Raw genomic sequence first — 8,221 nt, 5'->3', positions numbered from 1 at the left:
TTCCTAATCAGAGAGGGCTCTCTCACAACTCTTGATAAAATCCTTCAAACACTAGATGGCTAACTCTTTATTCACTTATGAAAGCATAAATGGTTGGAAACACATCAAACTGGCTCTCATTGGGCTATGGAGTCTATAATATTAAGTAAACAAGGAAAACACAGTGATCTCATGGAAATCAAGGCTCTTAGCATTACATGTCAAACATACTCCACCAAAACATAGCTTGCTGAATACACAGGAAGTCAGAGCATATAATTATGAATTCTGAGTGATTGCATACAACAAGACTATAAAATAACATAAAGTATAAAACACCATTACTACATTTGAACATGACAATCCTTCGAGAATCTTGAGAAGAGAATAACTCTGTTTTACTATTACTGTCAAAAAGGTCTTACAATGGCCCAGAACAACACTGTTTTTTTTATAAAGTATCCAACCCCTTCTACATTCAAGTTTTTCCCCTATATAGGAATACCTTCCCCCTCTCTAGAATGAGCTCGAAGGCCCTATTAACTACTCCTACATGCTTTTAACTACTGCATTAATTACAAACATGCTGAACTATAATTACATACAATCCTAATCAAACTAAAATACTAATTTCATTCTCCTCGTATGCTTGATGCTTTCTTGAATGCTTTAACAGCTGTCCTCCTTCAATTAATCTGATATGGCTGAGCTACGGATGCAATGAATGCTGACTTAGGATGCTTGAAAGCGCTGATGGCTCATTAATTGATCACAAGATGTGCTCCTATTTAAACGGTCTCTGTCTCCCAGCACTTTCCGAAAATGTAGAAGTATGCTCCCAACTCTTTAATAACTTTGAACGCTGCTACCAAATACCATACCATGTCTCCAGATGAGTTGTATTCTGCCTTGATGTACATGTGTCTCTCCTCTAACATTCCCGGTCAAACTGTTCATTTTGCATTGGAAACATCACCTACAGCAGTTTCGTAGCGCGCTACGAAACTGCTGTGTGATTAAAAAAAAACACAGTCTTCCTTTAAACTTCTTACAAAATTGTATATCTGCTGTTGCCATTCTTCAGCTTCACCTTTGCTATGCTGAGATTCAGAATCCCATTCCCTGTAACATGAACCTCCAACAGATAGACCAACTGCACATAAATCTTCTCGAGCTTCTGATTTGTTTTGGTCTGAAGTCTTAGAATTCCAAATACATGCTTTCCCAGAAAACTCAATTACCCATATCTTCTTGGAAATGACAATCTCCTATTGAGAGTAACAAGAATAAATTTAGAATACATAAACTCGAGAACATAAAGTGACATCGAAGAAAACTTAATGTACATAAAGCCTGATGCTTTAGCCAGATGATACAACAAGCTTTTCCAATTTTCCAATATTTCACTGGTTATCCCATTCATTTTCCAAGCCATCTCTTGAGCCATTTCTGTCATAATTTGAAAGTTCCTCATTTTTATCTTGTTCATCTTCCACAGCACAAGACTTTGACGGACAGCTTGCTGAAAGTCTGCTTGAAAACGTTCTTCATCATCTTCTTCAGCACGGAGCTGCCTCAGTGTCTTAGAGCTGTTTTCACCTGAAGCAAATCCTGCCTTCTCATTTGAAGGGAACCCTTGCTTTGAAACTGTGTTAGGCCTTGACTGCATCGAACTATATGAACTATGTTTATAAGTTGCAGGCATAGGTAAAGTAATTAGTGCATTTGAATGGAACATCTCTTTGGCACTATTTTCAGATGAGGAATCCACAATGTGATTATTTTCATGTTTAGCAGACAGATTAGGGATGTATGCACTTGTTGCACGGCTTGTCATTTGTGAAATGCCCTTCTGTCTACTTCTGTTCCCTCGTGAATTCTGCCCTAGTGGAGGAAACCTCTCAAACTCTGTTTCTTAAATGGAATTATCTGCAATATTCCTAAGCTGACTGTGCAAATCAGAGCGCTGCAATTTCTGCCTTTCTGGATTAATCCCATTGCTTAACATCTTTTTGGGACCATAGTCTCTACCACTTTTTTTATGCTTCCCTGCCAATTTGTTATTTTCATCAATCAGTAAACCTTTGTCACTATGTGCAAACACCTTCACTGCCTAATGATTTTGTGGCCCAAATGAACCACCATAATATCCGTCTTTTCCAGCATTTGCATGCTTATCTTGACCTCTGGAGTATCTTTAGTTCTGGTCTGCGAAACCAGCACCATCATAGCGCACCAGCTCCTTGTCGACTGCAAATGGTTGGTTATCTTCAAAGTGAACAATAAAGGGTGAAAATGAAAACGCTGCAAGATTCTCATATGAACCATATTTAAGTTCTGTATCCACCTTTAGGAGCAACCATTCCGATGACGGTGCCGCCAGACACAGATGGCATATTTTCAAGAGCGCTACACATGCAACACCGAATGCTTGAGATTAGACGGGAGCACTCCACGAATCGCCATTACCATTGCCCTGCCCACCATATGATGCTTATAATCTAACTCCAGATTGTCGACCTTGTGGCAATCAAATTTTATAGAAACCACTTGACACTTGGCATTTAATCACTTAGGACTGCGTGTGTTTTCCGCAGCATCAACCATATAAAGCCGATGATCTCCACCATTCAATTGTATGGCAGGGGAGTTTGAAAATGGACTCCAACCATGCAGGCCGATAACTTACTGCTCATCCTTTATTATATTACTTGTAACCTTCGGCAATGGTGATGTATAAACTCTTTCTCTTGCCTTTTTCCCTGCTCTTCCCAATTCATACAAAACGTTATTATCGACAGTAAAACCGTTTGTGCAAATATACCACGAATAAGTCCAAGCCAAAGTCCCCTGCCGCCAGCATGCAGTACAAAGGCCAAAATGACAGCTATAGGCATGCCAACCACATAGTATGCCCCAAGATTTGCATAGGCACCCAACGTTTGCCATCCACATCCTCTAGCAATACCTGATAGAACACCTTGGATGACATCCATAAATGTTGAGGGTACAAGCAGTGGCATCATGGTTGAAATGTATTCAACTACCTCTACTTCATTGCTATAAGCATAGCCCCATACATTTCTGATAGAGAATAAAATATATCCTATCATAAGAGCCTCAATGACTGCCATACAAACCCCGACACACACTGATAACTGTGCAGTGCGTGAGCGTCCAGCTCCTAGTTCATTGGAAACTCGTGTACTTACAGCAGCACCCACGCCAAAGGGGATCATATATGCAACTGCATCAGTGCTAAGACAGATGGAGAGAACTGATATCTCAAGTTCAGGCTTAGGCAACAAACTGGAGAAGAGAACAAGCATTTCAAAAGACCAGTATTCCAAGCAAAGCATTACTGCAGATGGAATAGCAAGCTTAAGAAAGTTTGTAATGTCATATAAAGCTTCCCTTGAGAAGGATGTCCATGTCTTCTTGCATGCAGGGGAAAATTTAACATAAATTGGTAGAAGTGCCACATTTAGCCAATTGGAAATGCTATTTGCAAGCGCAGCCCCTTTATTACCTAATCCAACTTTGAACACCAATACCCAACAAACGGGAACATGGAAACACAGAGTTATTGAACTGCTTAACATCATTGGAAAGATAACACCTTGTGATTGAAGAAATTTCAGAAGGGGTTGAAGAGCCGCAGTAGCAAACAAGCTAGGAATCATCCACCTTGCAAAGTTCCCTGCTTCAAGAGATATTAGAGGGTCTTGGCCAAGGGCTACAAGAATGTGTCCCATATATGCCCATATCACAGCAATTGGTATGCTCACACAATAAAGAGCAACAATTGCTCTCTGCAGTTGAATCCCAAGCAAATGATATTGCTTTGCTCCATATGCTTGTCCACAAAGTGTTTCTAATGCACCTGCCATCCCCATCTTTGTTAGAGGAAGGCAGTTCCAATTCTTCTTAATGGAGGAGAAAGTCGAAATTAGTCATTTTTCCTCTTTGCTAATGTTTTTGTTGTTGTTGTTGCATATTTCTTAGATCCATCCATGGTGCCATCATGTTCTCCAGAAAGCAAGGCGGAATTAATAACTCCATTGGTGCTAGCCAATATCAAAGGCTTCTTTCTCCCATCCATTGTGGCGCCCTGCTTTGTGAAAGAAGTTACAGATTGTGAAAAGACAATCCCAAATATCAAACACTCTATGACTTATAAAATTTAATAGATTCTTTGTCTAGAGGATTCAACACAAAATCTCCTGCAAGTCTCCCACATTAGTATGTACATCTTTCACAATCACCCATGAGCCAGAATTCAGAGATAACTCCCTTAATGTATTTGATGGCAATCCTACAATAGCTGCATCATCATAAGGTGTCTCCTTGAACATACTGCCACTGCTCTCATCAACATTCCTGGAGGGAAGTAGAACTCTGTACAATAAGCATGCTAGGATTTGGACCTTCACTGAAAACTCAAACAAATCCCCAGTTTCGTAGCACGCTACGAAACCACGCAAACAGGTAGCGCTGCGAAAACACCCACTCTTTAAGCCAGGCTAAAAATTTTTTACTACAGCATTTTCAGTGATAACACCAACTTGATTTTCATTATATTCCTTTCAATGTTACAATATATATTTATACATGCCGCAACATCCAATACCATGGACCAAAAACCATCACGTCCAAAACCATGGACTGAAAACCATAGGTAGGTCTGCCCAACCTAATATAGGGTCCAGAAAAAAAGAAATTCCCTGGGGTGCTGCCTCGGACCCCGTAGAGGGGGGCTACCCACCCCCCTCAAACCCCCTTGTGACCCCCTGCTATGTAATTGGCACAACAAAGAGGGGGCTCCACCCCCCCTCTAACCCCTTGGTTCACTACGTAGGTTAGTCATGGAAAGAGTATAACACAACCCAACATTCTCCCACTTGTTGTTTCCTTTCCACATGAGAGCTTAGTCATTTTTACAGCCCTAAAACGCCCATTGTTTCTCTACACTAGGAAAACTTCTCATAACTTACATATTTTGTCAATGCATCTACAGTATTCTTCAAAGTGTCCACCTCTACCAGCAACACCTTTTTTGTCTTCTATCATATCCCTCACAAAGTGATACTGAACATCAATATGCTTTGTTTTTGAATGATAAGCAGGGTTCTTTGCCAAGAAAATTGCACTTTGGCTATCACAGTCTATCCTTATAACTCCCTGTACCAACCCCATACTTGAACACAATCTCTGCAACCAAAATGCTTCCTTGCTTGCATGAGTGGCTACCATGTATTCTACCTCTGTAGTTGATAGTGCCACTACAAATTGTTTCTTACTCATCCAACTGACTGCACCTCCAAATAGGTTAAACACATACCCACTTGTAGATCTTCTCTGATCCAGATCTCCAGCCCAGTCTACATCACCAAAGCCATGAATATCCAACACTCTATCTAATCCTAGTCTTCCTTGGTAGCACAAACCATAATCACTAGTGCCATGCAAATACCTGAAAACCCGCCTCACTACTGTCCAATGCTCCTTTCTTGGTTTTGACATAAACTTTCTCAATACTCCCACTGCATGTGCAATGTCTGGTCTAGTACAAACCATTGCATACATCAGGCTACTGACTACACTTGCATATGGAACATGGGACATGTCCTCTTCCTCTTCTTATGTCTTGGGACATTGTTCACAAGATAACTTCACACCTACAAGAATAGGAACCTTCATCGGTTTACTATCCTGCATATTAAACCTTTGCAGTATTGTCTCGACATACTTCCTCTGGTTTAACTAGATCTTCCTCTTTGTCTAATCGCTTTTAATTTCCATGCCCAAAATATAGTTTGCAGCATCAAGATCTTTCATGTCGAATTTGGAGGACAACTGGGTCTTCAAATCCTAGATAATTTCTTTGTCATTTCCAACCAGCAACATATCATCCACATACAAGACCAGATAAATAAAATGGTCACCAATTAATTTAAAATACACATAGTGATCTACTTTGCTTCTAGTGAAGCCTAGTCCCGGTATAAATGTATCAAATTTCTGATACCACATCCTTGGTGACTGTTTTAACTGATACAGAGACTTCTTTAACTTTCATACCAGTTCTTTCTTACCCTTCACTGCAAAGTCTTCAGGTTGCTTCATGTAGATCTCCTCTTCCAGATCCTTGTGAAGAAATGTTGTCTTCACATCCATCTGTTCTACCTCAAAATCAAAAGCAGCAGCAATAGATAAAAGTAATCTAATAGAAGTTACCTTGGCAACACGAGAAAAAATATCACCAAAATCAATTCGCAGCACTTGGGAATAACCTTTTGCTACCAACCAAGCTTTGTATTTCTCCACCTTTCCTTCTACATTTGTCTTCTTCTTGAACACCCATTTGCTGCCAATGGGTTTCCTTCTAGCTGGCAACTCCACCAGATCCCAAGCCTCATTTTTGTGCAAAGATGACATTTCATCAACCATGGCCTCTTTCCAGAGTTTTCCATCCTCTGAATCTACTACTTCCTTCACAATTCTGAGATCATCATCAGTAATAGATAAAGAAAAATTTGAATAGAAAGCAGATGAACTATACCTTTCTGGCTGCCTTCTTTCTCGAACTGATCTTCTTACACCCGGAGTTTGTGGATCTTCATATTCTAATTCCTCCTCTACTGTAGAGTCTGATTTTTCCTCCTTTAGCTCAAACTCTATCTTTAATAATGACTAAGCGATATGTGATAGGGCACCTCACAAATCACATCTTGCAGAAACATGTGGTGATAAATGATTTTTAAGACAACGGATTAACGGTATTGAGATCTGTGATATTGCGAAGCAAATCGCAAAATCGCTTTATCACAGATCTGTAAGGCTCATTGTTCAATAAAGTTTTTTTGTAATCTGATGCCAAGTTATGCACATTAATGTTAATTTAATGGGTTAGTCGATGATCACTAATTAGATAAGGTTTAGATCTGATCGAAAGGTCATTTCACGTAGGGTGGTATATTTTATATAATTTCGGCATTAAAAGCTTTCCGTTACCTTATTTCTTATCATTACTCTTTCCTCACTTGTAAAGTGCAGGAGTGGAAAGCAGAAAAATATACGCAGCAGTGTTCAGAGCATAATGGGAAAGAAGGGAAAAGCTCTGATTGCTGAGGACAAAGAAATGACGCCCTTATACATAGACACCACCTGTAATAGAGATGTCGGCATAACTACTTGGGAAGGCATGTACAGTCTACTCAAAGAAGAAAATACCAGAGTAATGGAGGTTAATGCAACAACAAACTCACGCAGGTCATCTGAGGTGTCAATCATTGAACCTGCATGTTCATTCTTGCACCGGATAGCGGCAAGACCCAAGGTTCTTCCATATACAGACATGGTCAAGTGGGTACTGGACAGTGCTGACATAATAGACAGACAATTTAAGACTCAAAGCAAAGAACTCATTGGGTCATTCACTCCACAAGAATTAAGGTTTATATATCATCTATCAAAAATGCGCAAGAGGCGAAACCGACACCAGGGAAGCCCGGATCAAGAAACGGAGGCAGTTTCCGATGTGTGATTAGTGCACTAGGAAAACCCCCTCGAGAAGGAAAGCCTCTAACTACTCAGTCACCTGTAAGCCCGGAAAACAATAGGGGAAAAACGCTAAAGGCTAAAGGCGAAACCCGTGCTCTAAAAACCAGCGGTATTTATCAGCGATATCCTTAGGTGGTATGAAAATTTATGATTATTTGATTTAGCGTCTATAGACAAGCTAGAGACAAAAGGCTGAAGAAAGAGTAGAGTCCATCAAGAAGCTAACCAAGTTGGATTGGGATTCTTACTGGCAGTACTTGGTTAAACTGCACAGTCAATGCATGACTCTCAAATGCCTTACAAACTCTGCCGAAAAGATAGTGCCAGCACTTGCCGATTCTGTTTTCGTAGGGCAACTAAAATCGGAGGTCGGCCAACCGATGCTCCTCAAGCCGATGCTGAATGCTTGCGACCATAGAGAACAGATACATAGATAGTTAATTTCCAGATTCAGTTTTAGTTTTAGTTTTGATTTATTTTTTCCTTAGATGAGGACGGTCATTTAAACCTTCTCCTATATTTTTGTAATAGAATATTTTTAGGATTTAGTTCATAGTATTTTAACCCTCTCATCCATTTAGAGAAGGGTCTTGAAATTTGTCAAAAACGTTTCCTCATAACATGCACTTCTGCACCCTCGGAGGAGGTTTTGATGAATGAATGGAACAAGATTTATTGA

At 40.0% G+C, this 8,221-nt stretch overlaps 1 pseudogene; it reads right to left on the bottom strand.

Moving 5' to 3' along the window:
* Positions 1-2,664: 2,664 nt before the first annotated feature.
* On the bottom strand, positions 2,665-3,875 carry LOC149164280 (protein DETOXIFICATION 16 pseudogene; annotated as a pseudogene).
* Positions 3,876-8,221: the final 4,346 nt, after the last annotated feature.

Source organism: Pinus tabuliformis, chromosome 5_1 (assembly GCF_031772625.1).
Source record: "Pinus tabuliformis cultivar Carrire ecotype Pingquan chromosome 5_1, CPIR1, whole genome shotgun sequence".
Lineage (NCBI taxonomy): Eukaryota > Viridiplantae > Streptophyta > Pinopsida > Pinales > Pinaceae > Pinus > Pinus tabuliformis.
The sequence above is the reverse complement of the archived record's forward strand: the minus strand, read 5'-3'. Positions and strand labels throughout refer to the sequence as shown.